A 27,402-nucleotide genomic window follows, 5' to 3' on the forward strand; every position below is an offset into this window, starting at 1 on the left:
CACACAGTCAGCTACCTCATTGCGCCTCTTTTTTTCTTTGCGTCATGTGCTGTTTGGGGAGGGTTTTTTGGAAGGGCCATCCTGCGTGACACTGCAGTGCCACTCCTAGATGGGCCCGGTGTTTGTGTCGGCCACTAGGGTCGCTAATCTTACTCACACAGCTACCTCATTGCGCCTCTTTTTTTCTTTGCGTCATGTGCTGTTTGGGGAGGGTTTTTTGGAAGGGCCATCCTGCGTGACACTGCAGTGCCACTCCTAGATGGGCCCGGTGTTTGTGTCGGCCACTAGGGTCGCTAATCTTACTCACACAGCTACCTCATTGCGCCTCTTTTTTTCTTTGCGTCATGTGCTGTTTGGGGAGGGTTTTTTGGAAGGGACATCCTGCGTGACACTGCAGTGCCACTCCTAGATGGGCCCGGTGTTTGTGTCGGCCACTAGGGTCGCTTATCTTACTCACACAGCGACCTCGGTGCAAATTTTAGGACTAAAAATAATATTGTGAGGTGTGAGGTATTCAGAATAGACTGAAAATGAGTGTAAATTATGGTTTTTGAGGTTAATAATACTTTGGGATCAAAATGACCCCCAAATTCTATGATTTAAGCTGTTTTTTAGTGTTTTTGGAAAAAAACACCCGAATCCAAAACACACCCGAATCCGACAAAAATAATTCGGTGAGGTTTTGCCAAAACGCGTTCGAACCCAAAACACGGCCGCGGAACCGAACCCAAAACCAAAACACAAAACCCGAAAAATTTCAGGCGCTCATCTCTAGTATATATAGCAGTACGGTACGGAAGGCCACTGCTCTACCTACCTCTGTGTCGTCAAGTATACTATCCATCCATACCTGTGGTGCATTTCAGTTGTGCGCAGTATATATAGTAGTAGGCCATTGCTATTGATAGTTACTGGCATATAATTCCACACATTAAAAAATGGAGAACAAAAATGGGGAGGTTAAAATAGGGAAAGATCAAGATCCACTTCCACCTCGTGCTGAAGCTGCTGCCACTAGTCATGGCCGAGACGATGAAATGCCATCAACGTCGTCTGCCAAGGCCGATGCCCAATGTCATAGTAGGGAGCATGTAAAATCCAAAAAACAAAAGTTCAGTAAAATGACCCAAAAATCAAAATTAAAAGCGTCTGAGGAGATGTGTAAACTTGCCAATATGCCATTTACGACACGGAGTGGCAAGGAACGGCTGAGGCCCTGGCCTATGTTCATGGCTAGTGGTTCAGCTTCACATGAGGATGGAAGCACTCATCCTCTCGCTAGAAAAATGAAAAGACTTAAGCTGGCAAAAGCACAGCAAAGAACTGTGCGTTCTTCTAAATCACAAATACCCAAGGAGAGTCCAATTGTGTCGGTAGCGATGCCTGACCTTCCCAACACTGGACGGGAAGAGCTTGCGCCTTCCACCATTTGCACACCCCAGCACGGAAGGAGCACCCGCAGTCCAGTTCCTGATAGTCAAATTGAAGATGTCACTGTTGAAGTACACCAGGATGAGGATATGGGTGTTGCTGGCGCTGGGGAGGAAATTGACAAGGAGGATTCTGATGGTGAGGTGGTTTGTTTAAGTCAGGCACCCGGGGAGACACCTGTTGTCCGTGGGACGAATATGGTCATTGACATGCCTGGTCAAAATACAAAAAAAATCACCTCTTCGGTGTGGAATTATTTCAACACAAATGAGGACAACAGGTGTCAAGCCGTGTGTTGCCTTTGTCAAGCTGTAATAAGTAGGGGTAAGGACGTTAACCACCTAGGAACATCCTCCCTTATACGTCACCTGCAGCGCATTCATCATAAGTCAGTGACAAGTTCAAAAACTTTGGGTGACAGCGGAAGCAGTCCACTGACCACTAAATCCCTTCCTCTTGTAACCAAGCTCCTGCAAACCACACCACCAACTCCCTCAGTGTAATTTTCCTCCTTACCCAGGAAAGCCAATAGTCCTGCAGGCCATGTCACTGGCAAGTCTGACGAGTCCTCTCCTGCCTGGGATTCCTCCGATGCATCCTTGAGTGTAACGCCTACTGCTGCTGGCGCTGCTGTTGTAGCTGCTGGGAGTCGATCGTCATCCCAGAGGGGAAGTCGGAAGACCACTTGTACTACTTCCAGTAAGCAATTGACTGTCCAACAGTCCTTTGCGAGGAAGATGAAATATCACAGCAGTCATCCTGATGCAAAGCAGATAACTCAGGCCTTGGCAGCCTGGGCGGTGAGAAACGTGGTTCCGGTAACCACCGTTAATTCAGAGGCAACTAGAGACTTGATTGAGGTACTGTGTCTCCGGTACCAAATACCATCTAGGTTCCATTTCTCTAGGCAGGCGATACCGAAAATGTACACAGACCTCAGAAAAAGACTCACCAGTGTCCTAAAAAATGCAGTTGTACCCAATGTCCACTTAACCACGGACATGTGGACAAGTGGAGCAGGGGAGACTCAGGACTATATGACTGTGATAGCCCACTATGTAGATGTATTGCCTCCCGCAGCAAGAACAGCAGCGGCGGCACCAGCAGCAGCATCTCGCAAATGCAAACTCGTTCCTAGGCAGGCTACGCTTTGTATCACCGCTTTCCAGAAGAGGCACACAGCTGACAACCTCTTACGGAAACCGAGGAAGATCATCGCAGAATGGCTTACCCCAATTGGACTCTCCTGGGGATTTGTGACATCGGACAACGCCACCAATATTGTGCGTGCATTACATGTGGGCAAATTCCAGTACGTCCCATGTTTTGCACATACATTGAATTTGGTGGTACAGAATTATTTAAAAAACGACAGGGGCGTGCAAGAGATGCTGTCGGTGGCTCGACTTTCGGCATTCAGCCACCGCGTGCCGAAGACTGGAGCACCAGCAAACACTCCTGAACCTGCCCCGCCATCATCTGAAGCAAGAGGTGGTAACAAGGTGGAATTCAACCCTCTATATGCTTCAGAGGATGGAGGAGCAGCAAAAGGCCATTCAAGCCTATACAGCTACATACGATATAGGCAAAGGAGGGGGAATGCACCTGACTCAAGCGCAGTGGAGAATGATTTCAACGTTGTGCAAGGTTCTGCAACCCTTTAACTTGCCACACGTGAAGTCAGTTCAGACACTGCCAGCCTGAGTCAGGTCATTCCCCTCATCAGGCTTTTGCAGAAGAAGCTGGAGAGATTGAAGGAGGAGCTAAAACAGAGCGATTCCGCTAGGCATGTGGGACTTGTGGGTGGAGCCTTAATTCGCTTAACCGGGATTCACGGGTGGTCAATCTGTTGAAATCAGAGCAATACATTTTGGCCACCATGCTCGATCCTAGATTTAAAACCTACGTTGGATCTTTCTTTCCGGCAGACACAAGTCTGCAGAAGTTCAAAGACCTGCTGGTGAGAAAATTGTCAAGACAAGCGGAACGTGACCCGTCAACAGCTCCTCCTTCACATTCTCCCGCAACTGGGGCTGCGAGGAAAAGGCTAAGAATTCCGAGCCCACCCGCTGGCGGTGATGCAGGGCAGTCTGGGGCGAGTGCTGACATCTGGTCCGGACTGAAGGACCTGCCAACGATTACTGACATGTCGTCTACTGTCACTGCATATGATTCTGTCACCATTGAAAGAATTGTGGAGGAATATATGAGTGACCGCATCCAAGTAGGCACGTCAGACAGTCTGTACGTATACTGGCAGGAAAAAGATGCAATTTGGAGGCCCTTGCACAAACTGGCTTTATTTTATTTCGGAGTGTGTACTCCGAAAGAGTGTTTAGTGCAGCCGCTCACCTTGTCAGCAATCGGCGTACGAGGTTACTTCCAAAACATGTGGAGAAGATGATGTTCATCAAAATGAATTATAATCAATTTCTTCTTGGAGACATTCACCAGCAATTGCCTCCAGAAAGTACACAGGGACCTGAGATGGTGGATTCCAGTGGGGACGAATTAATAATCTGTGAGGAGGGGGATGTACACAGTGAAAGGGGTGAGGAATCGGAGGATGAGGAGGAGGAGGTGGACATCTTGCCTCTGTAGAGCCAGTTTGTGCAAGGAGAGATTGATTGCTTCTTTTTTGGTGGGGGCCCAAACCAACCAGTCATTTCAGTCACAGTCGTGTGGCAGACCCTGTCGCTGAAATGATGGGTTTGTTAAAGTGTGTATGTCCTGTTTATACAACATAAGGGTGGGTGGGAGGGCCCAAGGACAATTCCATCTTGCACCTCTTTTTTCTTTCATTTTTCTTTGCATCATGTGCTGTTTGGGGACTATTTTTTGAAGTGCCATCCTGTCTGACACTGCAGTGCCACTCCTAGATGGGCCAGTTGTTTGTGTCGGCCACTTGGGTCGCTTAGCTTAACCATCCAGCGACCTTGGTGCACCTCTTTTTTTCTTTGCATCATGTGCTGTTTGGGGACAATTTTTTTAGGTGCCATCCTGTCTGACACTGCAGTGCCACTCCTAGATGGGCCAGGTGTTTGTGCCGGCCACTTGGGTCGCTTAGCTTAGTCATCCAGCGACCTTTTTAGGACTAAAAATAATATTGTGATTTGTGAGGTCTTCAGAAATGAGTGGAAATGATGGTTATTGAGGTTAATAATACTATGGGATCAAAATGACCCCCCAATTCTATGATTTAAGCTGTTTTTGAGGGGTTTTTGTAAAAAAAACACCCGAATCCAAAACACACCCGAATTCCGAAAAAAAAATTTCAGGGAGGTTTTGCCAAAACGCGTCCGAATCCAAAACACGGCCGCGGAACCGAATCCAAAACCAAAACACAAAACCCGAAAAATGTCCGGTGCACATTACTACCTTTGGTTCACTTGTGTGGTGAGGGACGAGATTTGCTTCTGTTTGTCCAAATACAGAACTTTATGATTGGAAGCCACCGGCACTGGTTTTATAATAATATTAATTTTAAATGGTCCTGGACCACCAACCCAGGACACCCCTGCAAATACCCCGAGGCACTCCAGGGTTGCCACGGCACACAGTTTGAGAACCACTGATATAAGGGAACGTTTGGTTTTCATTAACTTCATTTTTAGTAGTGATGAGCAGGTTCGGTTTCTCGGAAACCGAACCCCCCCCTGAACTTCACCCTTTTTACACGGGTCCGAGCCATACTCGGATTCTCCCGTATGGCTCGGTCAACCCGAGCACGCCCGAACGTCATTATCCCGCTGTCGGATTCTCGCGAGATTCAGATTCTATATAAGCAGCCGCGCGTCGCCGCCATTTTCACTCGTGCATTGGAAATGTTAGGGAGAGGACGTGGCTGGCGTCCTCTCCGTTATTGTTGAACTTGATTGTGCACTATTGCTTAATTGTGGGGAGGGCTGGGGAGCAGCTGTATAATATAGGAGGAGTACAGTGCAGAGTTTTGCTGATCAGTGACCACCAGTTATCCGTTCTCTGCCTGAAAAAAACGCTCCATATCTGTGCTCAGTGTGCTGCATATATCTGTGCTCACACTGCTTAATTGTGGGGACTGGGGAGCAGCTGTATTATATAGCAGGAGTACAGTGCAGAGTTTTGCTGACAGTGACCACCAGTATATGTTGTCTGCCTGAAAAACACTCCATATCTGTGCTCAGTGTGCTGCTTTATTGTGGGGACTGGGGACCACCATTATAATATTATATAGGAAGAGTACAGTGCAGAGTTTTGCTGACCAGTGACCACCAGTATATAATATATAGCATTACGGTACAGTAGGCCACTGCTGTACCTACCTCTGTGTCGTCATTAAGTATACTATCCATCTAGATTCTATACCTGTGGTGCATTTCAGTTGTGCAGTTTGCTGACACAGTGACCACCAGTATATATAGCAGTACGGTACGGAAGGCCACTGCTGTACCTACCTCTGTGTCGTCATAAAGTATACTATCCATCTACATTCTATACCTGTGGTGCATTTTAGTTTTGCAGTTTGCTGACACAGTGACCACCAGTATACTATATATAGCAGTACGGTACGGAAGGTCACTGCTGTACCTACCTCTGTGTCGTCATTAAGTATACTATCCATCTACATTCTATACCTGTGGTGCATTTTAGTTTTGCAGTTTGCTGACACAGTGACCACCAGTATACTATATATAGCAGTACGGTACGGAAGGCCACTGCTGTACCTACCTCTGTGTCGTCATTAAGTATACTATCCATCTACATTCTATACCTGTGGTGCATTTCAGTTGTGCAGTTTGCTGACACAGTGACCACCAGTATATATAGCAGTACGGTACGGAAGGCCACTGCTGTACCTACCTCTGTGTCGTCATTAAGTATACTATCCATCTACATTCTATACCTGTGGTGCATTTTAGTTTTGCAGTTTGCTGACACAGTGACCACCAGTATACTATATATAGCAGTACGGTACGGAAGGCCACTGCTGTACCTACCTCTGTGTCGTCATTAAGTATACTATCCATCTACATTCTATACCTGTGGTGCATTTTAGTTTTGCAGTTTGCTGACACAGTGACCACCAGTATACTATATATAGCAGTACGGTACGGAAGGCCACTGCTGTACCTACCTCTGTGTCGTCATTAAGTATACTATCCATCTACATTCTATACCTGTGGTGCATTTTAGTTTTGCAGTTTGCTCACACAGTGACCACCAGTATACTATATATAGCAGTACGGTACGGAAGGCCACTGCTGTACCTACCTCTGTGTCGTCATTAACTATACTATCCATCTACATTCTATACCTGTGGTGCATTTTAGTTTTGCAGTTTGCTGACACAGTGACCACCAGTATACTATATATAGCAGTACGGTACGGAAGGCCACTGCTGTACCTACCTCTGTGTCGTCATTAAGTATACTATCCATCTACATTCTATACCTGTGGTGCATTTTAGTTTTGCAGATTGCTGACAGTGACCACCAGTATATATAGCAGTATGGTACGGAAGGCCACTGCTCTACCTACCTCTGTGTCGTCAAGTATACTATCCATCCATACCTGTGGTGCATTTCAGTTGTGCGCAGTATATATAGTAGTAGGCCATTGCTATTGATAGTTACTGGCATATAATTCCACACATTAAAAAATGGAGAACAAAAATGGGGAGGTTAAAATAGGGAAAGATCAAGATCCACTTCCACCTCGTGCTGAAGCTGCTGCCACTAGTCATGGCCGAGACGATGAAATGCCATCAACGTCGTCTGCCAAGGCCGATGCCCAATGTCATAGTAGAGAGCATGTAAAATCCAAAAAACAAAAGTTCAGTAAAATGACCCAAAAATCAAAATAAAAAGCGTCTGAGGAGAAGCGTAAACTTGCCAATATGCCATTTACGACACTGAGTGGCAAGGAACGGCTGAGGCCCTGGCCTATGTTCATGGCTAGTGGTTCAGCTTCACATGAGGATGGAAGCACTCATCCTCTCGCTAGAAAAATGAAAAGACTTAAGCTGGCAAAAGCACAGCAAAGAACTGTGCGTTCTTCTAAATCACAAATACCCAAGGAGAGTCCAATTGTGTCGGTTGCGATGCCTGACCTTCCCTACACTGGACGGGAAGAGCTTGCGCCTTCCACCATTTGCACGCCCCGTGCAAGTGCTGGAAGGAGCACCCGCAGTCCAGTTCCTGATAGTCAAATTGAAGATGTCACTGTTGAAGTACACCAGGATGAGGATATGGGTGTTGCTGGCGCTGGGGAGGAAATTGACAAGGAGGATTCTGATGGTGAGGTGGTTTGTTTAAGTCAGGCACCCGGGGAGACACCTGTTGTCCGTGGGACGAATATGGTCATTGACATGCCTGGTCAAAATACAAAAAAAATCAGCTCTTCGGTGTGGAATTATTTCAACACAAATGCGGACAACAGGTGTCAAGCCGTGTGTTGCCTTTGTCAAGCTGTAATAAGTAGGGGTAAGGATGTTAACCACCTCGGAACATCCTCCCTTATACGTCACCTGCAGCGCATTCATCATAAGTCAGTGACAAGTTCAAAAACTTTGGGTGACAGCGGAAGCAGTCCACTGATCACTAAATCCCTTCCTCTTGTAACCAAGCTCCTGCAAACCACACCACCAACTCCCTCAGTGTCAATTTCCTCCTTACCCAGGAAAGCCAATAGTCCTGCAGGCCATGTCACTGGCAAGTCTGACGAGTCCTCTCCTGCCTGGGATTCCTCCGATGCATCCTTGAGTGTAACGCCTACTGCTGCTGGCGCTGCTGTTGTAGCTGCTGGGAGTCGATTGTCATCCCAGAGGGGAAGTCGGAAGACCACTTGTACTACTTCCAGTAAGCAATTGACTGTCCAACAGTCCTTTGCGAGGAAGATGAAATATCACAGCAGTCATCCTGCTGCAAAGCAGATAACTCAGGCCTTGGCAGCCTGGGCGGTGAGAAACGTGGTTCCGGTATCCACCGTTAATTCAGAGGCAACTAGAGACTTGATTGAGGTACTGTGTCCCAGGTACCAAATACCATCTAGGTTCCATTTCTCTAGGCAGGCGATACCGAAAATGTACACAGACCTCAGAAAAAGACTCACCAGTGTCCTAAAAAATGCAGTTGTACCCAATGTCCACTTAACCACGGACATGTGGACAAGTGGAGCAGGGCAGACTCAGGACTATATGACTGTGACAGCCCACTGGGTAGATGTATTGCCTCCCGCAGCAAGAACAGCAGCGGCGGCACCAGTAGCAGCATCTCGCAAACGCCAACTCGTTCCTAGGCAGGCTACGCTTTGTATCACCGCTTTCCAGAAGAGGCACACAGCTGACAACCTCTTACGGAAACTGAGGAAGATCATCGCAGAATGGCTTACCCCAATTGGACTCTCCTGGGGATTTGTGACATCGGACAACGCCAGCAATATTGTGCATGCATTACATGTGGGCAAATTCCAGCACGTCCCATGTTTTGCACATACATTGAATTTGGTGGTGCAGAATTATTTAAAAAACGACAGGGGCGTGCAAGAGATGCTGTCGGTGGCCCGAAGAATTGCGGGCCACTTTCGGCATTCAGCCACCGCGTGCCGAAGACTGGAGCACCAGCAAACAGTCCTGAACCTGCCCTGCCATCATCTGAAGCAAGAGGTGGTAACGAGGTGGAATTCAACCCTCTATATGCTTCAGAGGATGGAGGAGCAGCAAAAGGCCATTCAAGCCTATACATCTGCCCACGATATAGGCAAAGGAGGGGGAATGCACCTGACTCAAGCGCAGTGGAGAATGATTTCAACGTTGTGCAAGGTTCTGCAACCCTTTGAACTTGCCACACGTGAAGTCAGTTCAGATACTGCCAACCTGAGTCAGGTCATTCCCCTCATCAGGCTTTTGCAGAAGAAGCTGGAGACATTGAAGGAGGAGCTAAAACAGAGCGATTCCGCTAGGCATGTGGGACTTGTGGATGGAGCCCTTAATTTGCTTAACCAGGATTCACGGGTGGTCAATCTGTTGAAATCAGAGCACTACATTTTGGCTACCGTGCTCGATCCTAGATTTAAAACCTACGTTGTATCTCTCTTTCCGGCAGACACAAGTCTGCAGAGGTTCAAAGACCTGCTGGTGAGAAAATTGTCAAGCGGAACGTGACCCGTCAACATCTCCTCCTTCACATTCTCCCGCAACTGGGGGTGCGAGGAAAAGGCTAAGAATTCCGAGCCCACCCGCTGGCGGTGATGTAGGGCAGTCTGGAGCGAGTGCTGACATCTGGTCCGGAGTGAAGGACCTGCCAACGATTACTGACATGTCGTCTACTGTCACTTCATATGATTCTCTCACCATTGAAAGAATGGTGGAGGATTATATGAGTGACCGCATCCAAGTAGGCACGTCAGACAGTCTGTACGTATACTGGCAGGAAAAAGAGGCAATTTGGAGGCCCTTGCACAAACTGGCTTTATTCTACCTAAGTTGCCCTCCCTCCAGTGTGTACTCCGAAAGAGTGTTTAGTGCAGCCGCTCACCTTGTCAGCAATCGGAGTACGAGGTTACTTCCAGAAAATGTGGAGAAGATGATGTTCATCAAAATGAATTATAATCAATTCCTCCGTGGAGACATTCACCAGCAGCAATTGCCTCCACAAAGTACACAGGGACCTGAGATGGTGGATTCCAGTGGGGACGAATTAATAATCTGTGAGGAGGGGGATGTACACAGTGAAAGGGGTGAGGAATCGGAGGATGAGGAGGAGGTGGACATCTTGCCTCTGTAGAGCCAGTTTGTGCAAGGAGAGATTGATTGCTTCTTTTTTTGGTGGGGGCCCAAACCAACCAGTCATTTCAGTCACAGTCGTGTGGCAGACCCTGTCGCCGAAATGATGGGTTCGTTAAAGTGTGCATGTCCTGTTTATACAACATAAGGGTGGGTGGGAGGGCCCAAGGACAAGTCCATCTTGCACCTCTTTTTTCTTTAATTTTTCTTTGCATCATGTGCTGTTTGGGGACAATTTTTTTGAAGTGCCATCCTGCGTGACACTGCAGTGCCACTCCTAGATGGGCCAGGTGTTTGTGTCGGCCACTTGTGTCGCTTAGCTTAGTCACACAGCGACCTTGGTGCGCCTCTTTTTTTCTTTGCATCATGTGCTGTTTGGGGACTATTTTTTTGAAGTGCCATCCTGCCTGACACTGCAGTGCCACTCCTAGATGGGCCAGGTGTTTGTGTCGGCCACTTGTGTCGCTTAGCTTAGTCACACAGCGACCTTGGTGCGCCTCTTTTTTTCTTTGCATCATGTGCTGTTTGGGGACAATTTTTTTGAAGTGCCATCCTGCCTGACACTGCAGTGCCACTCCTAGATGGGCCAGGTGTTTGTGTCGGCCACTTTTGTCGCTTAGCTTAGTCACACAGCGACCTTGGTGCGCCTCTTTTTTTCTTTGCATCATGTGCTGTTTGGGGACAATTTTTTTGAAGTGCCATCCTGCCTGACACTGCAGTGCCACTCCTAGATGGGCCAGGTGTTTATGTCGGCCACTTGTGTCGCTTAGCTTAGTCACACAGCGACCTTGGTGCGCCTCTTTTTTTCTTTGCATCATGTGCTGTTTGGGGACTATTTTTTTGAAGTGCCATCCTGCCTGACACTGCAGTGCCACTCCTAGATGGGCCAGGTGTTTGTGTCGGCCACTTGTGTCGCTTAGCTTAGCCATCCAGCGACCTCGGTGCAAATTTTAGGACTAAAAATAATATTGTGAGGTGTGAGGTGTTCAGAATAGACTGGAAATGAGTGGAAATTATGGTTATTGAGGTTAATAAAACTATGGAATCAAAATGACCCCCAAATTCTATGATTTAAGCTGTTTTTTAGGGTTTTTTGTAAAAAAACACCCGAATCCAAAACACATCCGAATCCGACAAAAAATTTTCGGTGAGGTTTTGCCAAAACGCGTCCGAATCCAAAACACGGCCGCGGAACCGAATCCAAAACCAAAACACAAAACCCGAAAAATGTCCGGTGCACATCACTAATTTTTAGTGCTTGGTGTCATCAACTTTCCCGTTTTTTGTATCCAGTGTATACCAGCCCTGTACTTAGGAACCAAGACAGAGGGCCGCGACCTGCGTATTGGGTGCAGCGAAGCCCAAAACTCTTGAAGAACTCTGCGCCTCTGTTTTGGGTCTTGCCAATCTTATGGAACAGATTGCATCCTCAAATCTATGCAACTTTCCCGACAGGAGCTGTCCTTTGCGAACACAGGACTTACGATTTGGGCACAGGAAATCTCTCTGTGCATGCGCAGAGGTACGCGGCAGCAGCAGGGTGGGTGTGGGGGGTGCTGGGAGGGATACGATTGAATCCCTCTCAGGAAAAAATGCAGAAAGAAGCCCATAGGCTTCTATAGAGTAACGGCAGCAAAAGTTGAATCACTGGAACTTCACTACAAAACGTTCTAATCCGCTGCAGAACTTGGTTCCCACCATGATTTCCCACTTTTCCACTAGCGCATGAAATATTCCTCATACCCGGAGGCGCGCGTCTCTCCGTCAGTAAGAAAGGCCCGGCTTGTTTTCCAGTATACAGCACTTTGGCTCTGGAATAAAAACCTTCTGTCTCGCAGTTAGCCTAATAGACATCATTGCTGACTTCTGGTGGAACAGGCAGAGATATTCTGCATTACGATGCATCAACCAGCTCTGCGATAGGCCGTTTCATGCTCGGATAGACTCCATCACGCTCCAGATCAGATTATTTATCCATTTACAGAAGCATGAAAGAGAAAAATCTAGAAATTTACTGGAGTATAAATAACAGTGAGACGGATTTCGTTACCGTACGCCTGGAGAATAATAAGACAGGTGCTGTATGAGTTGGTGATAAATCTGCAAGAGACTCAGAATGTCTGTTTCTTCCATATTTTTCCGGTTTGTTCATGGATCCTAACTGGTGCGGCATGAGGAAATTAAATCATAAAACAAGTGTTGTAAATCTTAATGATATAAACAATATCTAGTGCGACATCATTGTTTATGATCCGGGAGGAGGCTGCTGCCAGCCTTACGTTATTTTAATAATTATAGTTTCCACCCTGTCTGGGAAAAAATACCAACTCTGTTATGTTGCTAAGCTAAGATTATCTCCACATATATATCCATTGGCGAGGCTCACCAGGCAACATCTCTAAATAAATGTCAGGAGCAACATGTGAGCATAGACAGTAATGTCTCAGGGGGAGATGTAGTGGCAGAACTTGTGGCGGTGCAGCCGGTGCATTTGCGTCGGAGCCCACCGCAATCAAGGGCCATTATAATGAGTCAGATTGACTTATTAAACTCCACCTGTCAATGTGCTGACTGGGGGTGGTATTTTGTTTGCTGGCTGTTGGGATCCCGGCGCATAGTATAACAGCACCAGAATCCCGACACCCGGCATACCGACACCTTTTCTCCCTCTTGGGGGTCCACGACCCACCTGGAGGGAGAATAGATAGCGTGGCGCGCATAGCGCGCCACCGTGCCCGCAGCGTGACAAGTGCAGGGAGCCCACAAGGGGCTCATTTGCGCTCGCCCAGCTGCCAGTCGGGATTCCAGCGCCGGTATGCTGGCCGCCAGGAGCCCGGCCGCCGGCATACCATACTACACCCACTGACTGGAGGAGAGGAGTAGAGATGCTGTGACAGGAGGAGGAGGACTCGGGGGGCTGTGGCAGCATAAAGTAGGGATGGCCATCGACCATTGACAGTTGTCAAACATCAATGGCTAACTACCGATGGTCAATGGTTTTACCATGGAAGACAGAGAGCCAATGGTTCCCTGCCATCGATGGCTGAGTATACCCCAAAAAAATTTAAATTATTTTTTACTGGCACGGAGCTTAACCCAGCCCCGGCTCTTGCTAAACCCCACCCCGGCTCTCGCTAAGCCCCGATTTTTATTGGCACGGCAAGCACCTCCCAGTGGTGGCCATCACGTGGTACAAACCATCGATTGATGGTTATCACCAATGTTGCCATCGATAGCAACCATCGATGTGCGGCCTACTGATGGCCATCCCTACCATAAAGACGGACTCATCACCTGGCCCTTACGTTGGTGCAGCTGCAGCTCTCTATTGGCCGCAGTGAATGACGGGAGGAAGGTCAAACAGGATCACCAGAGTGGGCTTTCTCTGCTGAATTGCTGCAGTGAGGAGCCTGGCTTACAACTAGTGATGAGCGAGTTCGGTTCCTCGGAATCCGAACCCCCCCGAACTTCACCCATTTTACACAGGTCCGAGGCAGACTCGGATCCTCCCGCCTTGCTCGGTTAACCCGAGCGCACCCGAACGTCATCATCCCGCTGTCGTATTCTCGCGAGATTCGTATCCTATATAAGGAGATGATAGGGAGAGGACGTGCAGCGTCCTCTCAGTTGTGTTCAGTGTGCTGCAAATATCTGTGCTCAGTGTGCTGCAAGTATCTGTGCTCAGTGTGCTTGCAAATATCTGTGCTGAGTGTACTGAAAATATCTACGTTCTCTGCCTGAAAAATGCTCCATATCTGTGCTGCATTGTAGTATAGGAGGACAGGACAGTGCAGAATTTTGCTGACCAGTGACCACCAGTATAGCAGTATGGTACAGTAGTTCACTGCTCTACCTACCTCTGTGTCGTCAAGTATACTATCCATCCATACCTGTGGTGCATTTTAGTTGTTGTGCGGTGTATATATAGTAGGAGGACAGTGCATAATTTTGCTGACCACCAGTATATAATATATAGCAGTACGGTACAGTAGGCCACTGCTCTACCTACCTCTGTGTCGTCAAGTATACTATCCATCCATCCCTGTGGTGCATTTAAGTGGTGCGGTGTATATATAGTAGGAGGACAGTGCATAATTTTGCTGACCGCCAGTATATAATATATAGCAGTACAGTACAGTAGGCCACTGCTCTACCTACCTCTGTGTCGTCAAGTATACTATCCATCCATACTTGTGGTGCATTTAAGTGGTGCGGTGTATATATAGTAGGAGGACAGTGCATAATTTTGCTGACCGCCAGTATATAATATATAGCAGTACGATACAGTAGGCCACTGCTCTACCTACCTCTATGTCATCAAGTATACTATCCATCCATCCCTGTGGTGCATTTTAGTTGTCGTGCGCAGTATATATAGTAGTAGGCCATTGCTATTGATATATTACTGGCATATAATTCCACACATTAAGAAATGGAGAACAAAAATGTGGAGGGTAAAATAGGGAAAGATCAAGATCCACTTCCACCTCGTGCTGAAGCTGCTGCCACTAGTCATGGCCGAGACGATGAAATGCCATCAACGTCGTCTGCCAAGGCCGATGCCCAATGTCATAGTAGAGAGCATGTAAAATACAAAAAACTAAATTTCAGTAAAATGACCCACAAATCAAAATTAAAAGCGTCTGATGAGAAGCGTAAACTTGCCAATATGCCATTTACGACACGGAGTGGCAAGGAACGGCTGAGGCCCTGTCCTATGTTCATGGCTAGTGGTTCAGCTTCACATGAGGATGGAAGCACTCATCCTCCTGCTAGAAAACTTAAAAGAGTTAAGATGGCAAAAGCACAGCAAAGAACTGTGCATTCTTCTAAATCACAAATCCCCAAGGAGAGTCCAATTGTGTCGGTTGCGATGCCTGACCTTCCCAACACTGGACGGGAAGAGGTGGCGCCTTCCACCATTTGCACGCCCCCTGCAAGTGCTGGAAGGAGCACCCGCAGTCCAGTTCCTGATAGTCAAATTGAAGATGTCACTGTTGAAGTACACCAGGATGAGAATATGGGTGTTGCTGGCGCTGGGGAGGAAATTGACAAGGAGGATTCTGATGGTGAGGTGGTTTGTTTAAGTCAGGCACCCGGGGAGACACCTGTAGTCCGTGGAACGAATATGGCCATTGACATGCCTGGTCAAATTACAAAAAAAAATCACCTCTTCGGTGTGGAATTATTTAAATAGAAATGCGGACAACTGGTGTCAATCCGTGTGTTGCCTTTGTCAAGCTGTAATAAGTAGGGGCAAGGACGTTAACCACCTAGGAACATCCTCCCTTATACGTCACCTGGAGCGCATTCATCACAAGTCATTGACAAGTTCAAAAACTTTGGGTGACAGCGGAAGCAGTCCACTGCCAACTAAATCCCTTCCTCTTGTAACTAGTGATGTACACAGGAAATTTTTCGGGTTTTGTGTTTCGGTTCTGGATTCGGTTCCGCGCGGCCATGTTTTGGATTCGGACGCGTTTTGGCAAAACCTCCCTGAAAATTTTTTGTCGGATTCGGGTGGTTTTTTTTACAATAAACCCTCAAAAACAGCTTAAATCAGAATTTGGGGGTCATTTTGATCCCATAGTATTATTAACCTCAATAACCATAATTTACACTTATTTCCAGTCTATTCTGAACACCTCACACCTCACAATATTATTTTTAGTCCTAAAATTTGCACCGAGGTCGCTGGATGACTAAGCTAAGCGACCCAAGTGACCGACACAAACACCTGGCCCATCTAGTAGTGGCACTGCAGTGTCAGACAGGATGGCAGATTAAAAAAATTGTCCCCAAACAGCACATGATGCAAAGAAAAAAAGAGGCGCAATGAGGTAGCTGTGTGACTAAGCTAAGCGACCCAAGTGGCCGACACAAACACCTGGCCCATCTAGGAGTGGCACTGCAGTGTCAGACAGGATGGCACTTCAAAAAAATAGTCCCCAAACAGCACATGATGCAAAGAAAAAAAGAGGCGCAATGAGGTAGCTGTGTGACTAAGCTAAGCGACCCAAGTGGCTGACACAAACACCTGGCCCATCTAGGAGTGGCACTGCAGTGTCAGACAGGATGGCACTTCAAAAAATAGTCCCCAAACAGCACATGATGCAAAGAAAAATGAAAGAAAAAAGAGGTGCAAGATGGAATTGTCCTTGGGCCCTCCCACCCACCCTTATGTTGTATAAACAGGACATGCACACTTTAACAAACCCATCATTTCAGCGACAGGGTCTGCTACACAACTGTGACTGAAATGACTGGTTGGTTTGGGCCCCCACCAAAAAAGAAGCAATCAATCTCTCCTTGCACAAACTGGCTCTACAGAGGCAAGATGTCCACCTCCTCCTCATCCTCCGATTCCTCACCCCTTTCACTGTGTACATCCCCCTCCTCACAGATTATTAATTCGTCCCCACTGGAATCCACCATCTCAGGTCCCTGTGTACTTTCTGGAGGCAATTGCTGGTGAATGTATTGTCTACACGGAGGAATTGATTATAATTCATTTTGATGAACATCATCTTCTCCACATTTTCTGGAAGTAACCTCGTACGCCGATTGCTGACAAGGTGAGCGGCTGCACTAAAAACTCTTTCGGAGTACACACTGGAGGGAGAGCAACTTAGGTAAAATAAAGCCAGTTTGTGCAAGGGCCTCCAAATTGCCTCTTTTTCCTGCCAGTATACGTACGGACTGTCTGACGTGCCTACTTGGATGCGGTCACTCATATAATCCTCCACCATTCTTTCAATGGTGACAGAATCATATGCAATGACAGTAGACGACATGTCAGTAATCGTTGGCAGGTCCTTCAATCCGGACCAGATGTCAGCACTCGCTCCAGACTGCCCTGCATCACCTCCAGCGGGTGGGCTCGGAATTCTTAGCCTTTTCCTCGCAGCCCCAGTTGCGGGAGAATGTGAAGGAGGAGCTGTTGACGGGTCACGTTCCGCTTGACTTGACAATTTTCTCACCAGCAGGTCTTTGAACCTCTGCAGACTTGTGTCTGCCAGAAAGAGAGATACAACGTAGGTTTTAAATCTAGGATCGAGCACGGTGGCCAAAATGTAGTGCTCTGATTTCAACAGATTGACCACCCATGAATCCTGGTTAAGCGAATTAAGGGCTCTATCCACAAGTCCCACATGCCTAGCGGATTCGCTCTGTTTTAGCTCCTCCTTCAATCTCTCCAGCTTCTTCTGCGAAAGCCTGAGGGGAATGACCTGACTCAGGCTGGCAGTGTCTGAACTGACTTCACGTGTGGCAAGTTCAAAGGGTTGCAGAACCTTGCACAACATTGAAATCATTCTCCACTGCGCTTGAGTCAGGTGCATTCCCCCTCCTTTGCCTATATCGTAGGTAGCTGTATAGGCTTGAATGGCCTTTTGCTGCTCCTCCATCCTCTGAAGCATATAGAGGGTTGAATTCCACCTCGTTACCACCTCTTGCTTCAGATGATGGCAGGGCAGGTTCAGGAGTGTTTGCTGGTGCTCCAGTCTTCGGCACGCGGTGGCTGAATGCCGAAAGTGGCCCGCAATTCTTCGGGCCACCGATAGCATATCTTGCACGCCCCTGTCGTTTTTTAAATAATTCTGCACCACCAAATTTAATGTATGTGCAAAACATGGGATGTGCTGGAATTTGCCCAGATGTAATGCACGCACAATATTGGTGGCATTGTCCGATGTCACAAATCCCCAGGAGAGTCCAATTGGGGTAAGCCATTCTGCGATGATGTTCCTCAGTTTCCGTAAAAGGTTGTCAGCTGTGTGATACAAAGCGTAGCCTGCCTAGGAACGAGTTGGCGTTTGCGAGATGCTGCTACTGGTGCCGCCGCTGCTGTTCTTGATGCGGGAGGCAATACATCTACCCAGTGGGCTGTCACAGTCATATAGTCCTGAGTCTGCCCTGGTCCACTTGTCCACATGTCCGTGGTTAAGTGGACATTGGGTACAACTGCATTTTTTAGGACACTGGTGACTCTTTTTTTGATGTCTGTGTACATTTTCGATATCGCCTGCCTAGAGAAATGGAACCTAGATGGTATTTGGTACTGGGGACACAGTACCTCAATCAATTCTCTAGTTCCCTGTGAATTAACGGTGGATACCGGAAACACGTTTCTCACCACCCAGGCTGCCAAGGCCTGAGTTATCCGCTTTGCAGCAGGATGACTGCTGTGATATTTCTTGTTCCTCGCACAGGACTGTTGGACAGTCAATTGCTTACTGGAAGTAGTACAAGTGGTTTTCCGACTTCCCCTCTGGGATGACGATCGACTCCCAGCAGCAACAACAGCAGTGCCAGCAGCAGTAGGCGTTACACTCAAGGATGCATCGGAGGAATCCCAGGCAGGAGAGGACTCGTCAGACTTGACAGTGACATGGCCTGCAGGACTATTGTCTTTCCTGTCTAAGGAGGAAATTGACACTGAGGGAGTTGGTGGTGTGGTTTGCAGGAGCTTGGTTACAAGAGGATGGGATTTAGTTGGCAGTGGACTGCTTCCGCTGTTTTTGAATTTGTCACTGACTTCTGATGAATGCGCTCCAGGTGACGTATAAGGGAGGATGTTCCTAGGGGGTTAACGTCCTTACCCCTACTTATTACAGCTTGACAAAGGCAACACACGGCTTGACACCAGTTGTCCGCATTTCTATTTAAATAATTCCACACCAAAGAGGTGATTTTTTTAAATAATTTGACCAGGCATGTCAATGGCCATATTCGTTCCACGGACTACAGGTGTCTCCCCGGGTGCCTGACTTAAACAAACCACCTCACCATCAGAATCCTCCTTGTCAATTTCCTCCCCAGCGCCAGCAACACCCATATTCTCATCCTGGTGTACTTCAACAGTGACATCTTCAATTTGACTATCAGGAACTGGACTGCGGGTGCTCCTTCCAGCACTTGCAGGGGGCGTGCAAATGGTGGAAGGCACCACCTCTTCCCGTCCAGTGTTGGGAAGGTCAGGCATCGCTACCGACACAATTGGACTCTCCTTGGGGATTTGTGATTTAGAAGAACGCACAGTTCTTTGCTGTGCTTTTGCCATCTTAACTCTTTTAAGTTTTCTAGCAGGATGAGTGCTTCCATCCTCATGTGAAGCTGAACCACTAGCCATGAACATAGGCCAGGCCCTACGCCGTTCCTTGCCACTCCGTGTCGTAAATGGCACATTGGCAAGTTTACGCTTCTCCTCAGACGATTTTGATTTAGATTATTGGGTCATTTTACTGAGCTTTATTTTTTTGGATTTTACATGCTCTCTACTATGACATTGGGCATCGGCCTTTGCAGACGACGTTGATGGCATTTCATTGTCTCAGCCATGACTAGTGGCAGCAGCTTCAGCACGAGGTGGAAGTGTATCTTGATCTTTCCCTATTTTACCCTCCACATTTTTGTTCTCCATTTTTTAATGTGTGGAATTATATGCCAGTAATATATCAATAGCAATGGCCTACTACTATATATACTGCGCACAACTGAAAAGCACCACAGGTATGGATGGATAGTATACTTGACGACACAGAGGTAGGTAGAGCAGTGGCCTACTGTACCGTACTGCTATATATTATATACTGGTGGTCAGCAAACTGTGCAAAACTGAAATGCACCACAGGTATGGATGGATAGTATACTTGACGACACAGAGGTAGGTAGAGCAGTGGCCTTCTGTACTGTACTGTACTGCTATATATTATATACTGGTGGTCAGCAAACTGTGCAAAACTGAAATGCACCACAGGTATGGATGGATAGTATACCTGACGACACAGTGGTAGGTAGAGCAGTGGCCTTCTGTACCGTACTGCTATATATTATATACTGGTGGTCAGCAAACTGTGCAAAACTGAAATGCACCACAGGTATGGATGGATAGTGTACTTGACGACACAGAGATAGGTAGAGCAGTGGCCAACTGTACCGTACTGCTATATATTATATACTGGTGGTCAGCAAACTGTGCAAAACTGAAATGCACCACAGGTATGGATGGATAGTATACCTGACGACACAGTCGTAGGTAGAGCAGTGGCCTTCTGTACCGTACTGCTATATATTATATACTGGTGGTCAGCAAACTGTGCAAAACTGAAATGCACCACAGGTATGGATGGATAGTATACTTGACGACACAGAGGTAGGTAGAGCAGTGGCCTTCTGTACCGTACTGCTATATATTATATACTGGTGGTCAGCAAACTGTGCAAAACTGAAATGCACCACAGGTATAGATGGATAGTATACTTGACGACACAGAGGTAGGTAGATCAATGGCCTTCTGTACCGTACTGCTATATATTATATACTGGTGGTCAGCAAACTGTGCAAAACTGAAATGCACCAAAGGTATGGATGGATAGTATACTTGACGACACAGAGGTAGGTAGAGCAGTGGCCTACTGTACCTTACTGCTATATATTATATACTGGTGGTCAGCAAACTGTGCAAAACTGAAATGCACCACAGGTATGGATGGATAGTATACTTGACGACACAGAGGTAGGTGGTGCAGTGGCCTGCTGTACCGTACTGCTATATATTATATACTGGTGGTCAGCAAACTGTGCAAAACTGAAATGCACCACAGGTATGGATGGATAGTATACTTGACGACACAGAGGTAGGTAGAGCAGTGGCCTTCTGTACCGTACTGCTATATATTATATACTGGTGGTCAGCAAACTGTGCAAAACTGAAATGCACCACAGGTATGGATGGATAGTATACTTGACGACACAGAGGTAGGTGGTGCAGTGGCCTGCTGTACCGTACTGCTATATATTATATACTGGTGGTCAGCAAACTGTGCAAAACTGAAATGCACCACAGGTATGGATGGATAGTATACTTGACGACACAGAGGTAGGTAGAGCAGTGGCCTTCTGTACCGTACTGCTATATATTATATACTGGTGGTCAGCAAACTGTGCAAAACTGAAATGCACCACAGGTATAGATGGATAGTATACTTGACGACACAGAGGTAGGTAGATCAATGGCCTTCTGTACCGTACTGCTATATATTATATACTGGTGGTCAGCAAACTGTGCAAAACTGAAATGCACCAAAGGTATGGATGGATAGTATACTTGACGACACAGAGGTAGGTAGAGCAGTGGCCTTCTGTACCGTACTGCTATATATTATATACTGGTGGTCAGCAAACTGTGCAAAACTGAAATGCACCACAGGTATGGATGGATAGTATACTTGACGACACAGAGGTAGGTAGAGCAGTGCCTACTGTACCGTACTGCTATAAAATTATATACTGGTGGTCAGCAAACTGTGCAAAACTGAAATGCACCACAGGTATGGATGGGATAGTATACTTGACGACACAGAGGTAGGTAGAGCAGTGGACTACTGTACCGTACTGCTATATATATAGTTATACTGGTGGTCAGCAAAATTTTACACTGTCCTTCTACTATATACTACAATGCAGCACAGATATGGAGCGTTTTTCAGGCAGAGAACATATAATACTGGTTGTCACTGGTCAGCAAAACTCTGCACTGTCCTCCTACTATATAATACTGCTGGTCCCCAGTCCCACAATAAAGCAATTAGCACACTGAGCACAGATATTTGCAGCACACTGAGCACAGATATGGAGCGTTTTTCAGGCAGAGAACGTAGATATTTGCACTTGCAGCACACTGAGCACAGATATTTGCAGCACACTGAGCACAGATATTTGCAGTACACTGAGCACAGATTTTTGCAGCCCATGAACATAGAAACTGAGAGGACGCCAGCCATATCCTCTCACGATCATCTCCAATGCACGAGTGAAAAATGTCGGCGACGCGCGGCTCCTTATATAGAATACGAATCTCGCGAGAATCCGACCGCGGGATGATGACGTTCGGGCGCGCTCGGGTTAACCGAGCAAGGCGGGAGGATCCGAGTTTCTCGGACCCGTGCAAAAAAAGGTGAAGTTCGGGCGGGTTCGGATCCCGAGGATCTGAACCCGCTCATCACTACTTGTAACCAAGCTCCTGCAAACCACACCACCAGTGTCAATCTCCTCCTTACACAGGAAAGCCAATAGTCCTGCAGGCCATGTCACTGTCAAGTCTGACGAGTCCTCTCCTGCCTGGGATTCCTCCGATGCATCCTTGAGTGTAACGCCTACTGCTGCTGGCGCTGCTGTTGTTGCTGCTGGGAGTTGATCGTCATCCCAGAGGGGAAGTCGGAAGACCACTTGTACTACTTCCAGTAAGCAATTGACTGTCTAACAGTCCTTTGCGAGGAAGATGAAATATCACAGCAGTCATCCTGCTGCAAAGCGGATAACTCAGGCTTTGCAGCCTGGGTGGTGAAAAACGTGTTTCCGGTATCCACCGTTAATTCACAGGGAACTAGAGAATTGCTTGAGGTACTGTGTCCCTGGTACCAAATACCATCTAGGTTCCACTTCTCTAGGCAGGCAATACCGAAAATGTACACAGACGTGCAGCGGCACCAGTAGCCGCATCTCGCAAACACCAACTCGTTCCTAGGCAGGCTACGCTTTGTATCACCGCTTTCCATAAGAGGCACACAGCTGACAACCTCTTACGGAAACTGAGGAACATCATCGCAGAATGGCTTACCCCAATTGGACTCTCCTGGGGATTTGTGACATCGGATAACGCCACCAATATTGTGCGTGCATTACATCTGGGCAAATTCCAGCACGTCCCATGTTTTGCACATACATTGAATTTGGTGGTGCAGAATTATTTGAAAAATGACAGGGGCGTGCAAAAGATGCTGTCTGTGGCCCGAAGAATTGCGGGCCACTTTCGGCATTCAGCCACCGCGTGCCGAAGACTGGAGCACCAGCAAACACTCCTGAACCTGCCCTGCCATCATCTGAAGCAAGAGGTGGTAACGAGGTGGAATTCAACCCTCTATATGCTTCAGAGGATGGAGGAGCAGCAAAAGGCCATTCAAGCCTATACAGCTACCTACGATATAGGCAAAGGAGGGGGAATGCACCTGACTCAAGCGCAGTGGAGAATGATTTCAACATTGTGCAAGGTTCTGCAACCCTTTGAACTTGCCACACGTGAAGTCAGTTCAGACACTGCCAGCCTGAGTCAGGTCATTCCCCTCATCAGGCTTTTGCAGAAGAAGCTGGAGAGATTGAAGGAGGAGCTAAAACAGAGCGATTCCGCTAGGCATGTGGGACTTCTGGATGGAGCCCTTAATTCGCTTAACCAGGATTCACGGGTGGTCAATCTGTTGAAATCAGAGCACTACATTTTGGCCACCGTACTCGATCCTAGATTTAAAACCTACGTTGTATTTCTCTGTCCGGCAGACACAAGTCTGCAGAGGTTCAAAGACCTGCTGGTGACAAAATTGTCAAGTCAAGCGGAACGTGACCCGTCAACAGCTCCTCCTTCACATTCTCCCGCAACTGGGGCTCCGAGGAAAAGGCTAAGAATTCCGAGCCCACCCGCTGGCGGTGATGCAGGGCAGTCTGGAGCGAGTGCTGACATCTGGTCCGGACTGAAGGACCTGCCAATGATTACTGACATGTCGTCTACTGTCACTGCATATGATTCTGTCACCATTGAAAGAATGGTGGAGGATTATATGAGTGACCGCATCCAAGTAGGCACGTCAGATAGTCTGTACGTATACTGGCAGGAAAAAGAGGCAATTTGGAGGCCCTTGCACAAACTGGCTTTATTTTACCTAAGTTGCCCCCCCTCCAGTGTGTACTCCGAAAGAGTGTTTAGTGCAGCCGCTCACCTTGTCAGCAATCGGCGTACGAGGTTACTTCCAGAAAATGTGGAGAAGATGATGTTCATCAAAATGAATTATAATCAATTCCTCCGTGGAGACATTCACCAGCAGCAATTGCCTCCAGAAAGTACACAGGAACCTGAGATGGTGGATTCCAGTGGGGACGAATTAATAATCTGTGAGGAGGGGGATGTACACAGTGAAAGGGGTGAGGAATCGGAGGATGAGGAGGAGGTGGACATCCTGCCTCTGTAGAGCCAGTTTGTGCAAGGAGAGATTGATTGCTTCTTTTTTGGTGGGGGTTTAAACCAACCAGTCATTTCAGTCACAGTTGTGTGGCAGACCCTGTCGCTGAAATGATGGGTTTGTTAAAGTGTGCATGTCCTGTTTATACAACATAAGGGTGGGTGGGAGGGCCCAAGGACAATTCCATCTTGCACCTCTTTTTTCTTTCATTTTTCTTTGCATCATGTGCTGTTTGGGGACTATTTTTTTAATCTGCCATCCTGTCTGACACTGTAGTGCCACTCCTAGATGGGCCAGGTGTTTGTGTCGGCCACTTGGGTCGCTTAGCTTAGTCACACAGCTACCTCATTGCGCCTCTTTTTTTCTTTGCATCATGTGCTGTTTGGGGACTATTTTTTTAATCTGCCATCCTGTCTGACACTGCAGTGCCACTCCTAGATGGGCCAGGTGTTTGTGTCAGCCACTTGGGTCGCTTAGCTTAGTCACACAGCTACCTCATTGCGCCTCTTTTTTTCTTTGCATCATGTGCTGTTTGGGGACTATTTTTTGAAGTGCCATCCTGTCTGACACTGCAATGCCACTCCTAGATGGGCCAGGTGTTTGTGTCGGCCACTTGGGTCGCTTAGCTTAGTCACACAGCTACCTCATTGCGCCTCTTTTTTCTTTGCATCATGTGCTGTTTGGGGACTATTTTTTTAATCTGCCATCCTGTCTGACACTGCAGTGCCACTCCTAGATGGGCCAGGTGTTTGTGTTGGCCACTTGGGTCGCTTAGCTTAGTCACAAAGCTACCTCATTGCGCCTCTTTTTTTCTTTGCGTCATGTGCTGTTTGGGGACTATTTTTTTGAAGTGCCATCCTGTATGACACTGCAGTGCCACTCCTAGATGGGCCAGGTGTTTGTGTCGGCCACTTGGGTCGCTTAGCTTAGTCATCCAGCGACCTCGGTGCAAATTTTAGGACTAAAAATAATATTGTGAGGTGTTCAGAATAGACTGAAAATGAGTGGAAATTATGGTTATTGAGGTTAATAATACTATGGGATCAAAATGACCCCCAAATTCTATGATTTAAGCTGTTTTTGAGGGTTTTTTGTAAAAAAAACACTTGAATCCAAAACACAACCGAATCCGACAAAAAAATTTCAGGGAGCTTTTGCCAAAACGCGCCCGAATCCAAAACACGGTCGTGGAACCGAATCCAAAACCAAAACCCAAAAAATTGTCCGGTGCACATCACTACTTACAACTGGAGGAAGTGAGGAGAAAGCCAGCCAGCTGCCAGGTGTAGGAAACTACAGTATGTTCTGAAAGTAGATTTTTTTTTTAAATCCATATTATCTCTCTCTCCTGTCTGTGTATCTAACTATCTGTCTGTCTGTCCTTCCGCCCAAACACACACATTCCATCAGTCCTATATTCCCTTCTGCGGTGCAGGCTTTACTGACTTATAAATATACTATATATATATACACACATACACACTTGTGTGGCCAGCACTTCTTTTTTAAATTATCTGTTTGCCCGATGCACTCCTTTTAACTGCGGTCGCTGGTATATATAGCGAATCTCGATGGGGGCACTCCAAGGGTTTGAAAGAAACATTCAGCTCACCAAGCTTATTTGATCAACATTTCAGGTGCACTCAGTACAGTGCAGAGTTTTGCTGATAGTGACCACCAGTTTTATTTATAATCCGTTCTCTGCCTGAAAAAAGCGATACACAGCACACAGTGACTCAGTCACATACCATATCTGTGTGCACTGCTCAGGCTCAGGCCAGTGTGCTGCATCATCTATTATCTATATATAATATTATATATATCTGTCTGACTGCTCAGCTCACACAGCTTATAATTGTGTGGGAGACTGGGGAGCACTACTGCAGTGCCAGTTATAGGTTATAGCAGGAGCCAGGAGTACATAATATATTATATAGTGAGTGACCACCAGACACACAGTGCAGTTTATTTAATATATCCGTTCTCTGCCTGAAAAAAGCGATACACACAGTGACTCAGTCAGTCACATACCATATCTGTGTGCACTGCTCAGGCTCAGGCCAGTGTGCTGCATCATCTATATATATTATATATCTGTCTGACTGCTCAGCTCACACAGCTTATAATTGTGGGGGAGACTGGGGAGCACTACTGCAGTGCCAGTTATAGGTTATAGCAGGAGCCAGGAGTACATAATATTATATTAAAATTAAACAGTGCACACTTTTGCTGCAGGAGTGCCACTGCCAGTGTGACTAGTGACCAGTGACCTGACCACCAGTATATATAATATTAGTAGTATACTATCTCTTTATCAACCAGTCTATATTAGCAGCAGACACAGTACAGTGCGGTAGTTCACGGCTGTGGCTACCTCTGTGTCGGCACTCGGCAGCCCGTCCATAATTGTATATACCACCTAACCGTGGTTTTTTTTTCTTTCTTTATACATACATACTAGTTACGAGTATACTATCTCTTTATCAACCAGTCTATATTAGCAGCAGACACAGTACAGTGCGGTAGTTCACGGCTGTGGCTACCTCTGTGTCGGCACTCGGCAGCCCGTCCATAATTGTATATACCACCTAACCGTGGTTTTTTTTTTCTTTCTTTATACATACATACTAGTTACGAGTATACTATCTCTTTATCAACCAGTCTATATTAGCAGCAGACACAGTACAGTGCGGTAGTTCACGGCTGTGGCTACCTCTGTGTCGGCACTCGGCAGCCCGTCCATAATTGTATATACCACCTAACCGTGGTTTTTTTTTCTTTCTTTATACATACATACTAGTTACGAGTATACTATCTCTTTATCAACCAGTCTATATTAGCAGCAGACACAGTACAGTGCGGTAGTTCACGGCTGTGGCTACCTCTGTGTCGGCACTCGGCAGCCCGTCCATAATTGTATATACCACCTAACCGTGTTTTTTTTTTCTTTCTTTATACATACATACTAGTTACGAGTATACTATCTCTTTATCAACCAGTCTATATATTAGCAGCAGACACAGTACAGTGCGGTAGTTCACGGCTGTGGCTACCTCTGTGTCGGCACTCGGCAGCCCGTCCATAATTGTATATACCACCTAACCGTGGTTTTTTTTTCTTTCTTTATACATACATACTAGTTACGAGTATACTATCTCTTTATCAACCAGTCTATATATTAGCAGCAGACACAGTACAGTG

The sequence above is a fragment of the Pseudophryne corroboree genome, chromosome 4, assembly GCF_028390025.1.
Source record: "Pseudophryne corroboree isolate aPseCor3 chromosome 4, aPseCor3.hap2, whole genome shotgun sequence".
Classification (NCBI taxonomy): Eukaryota; Metazoa; Chordata; class Amphibia; order Anura; family Myobatrachidae; genus Pseudophryne; species Pseudophryne corroboree.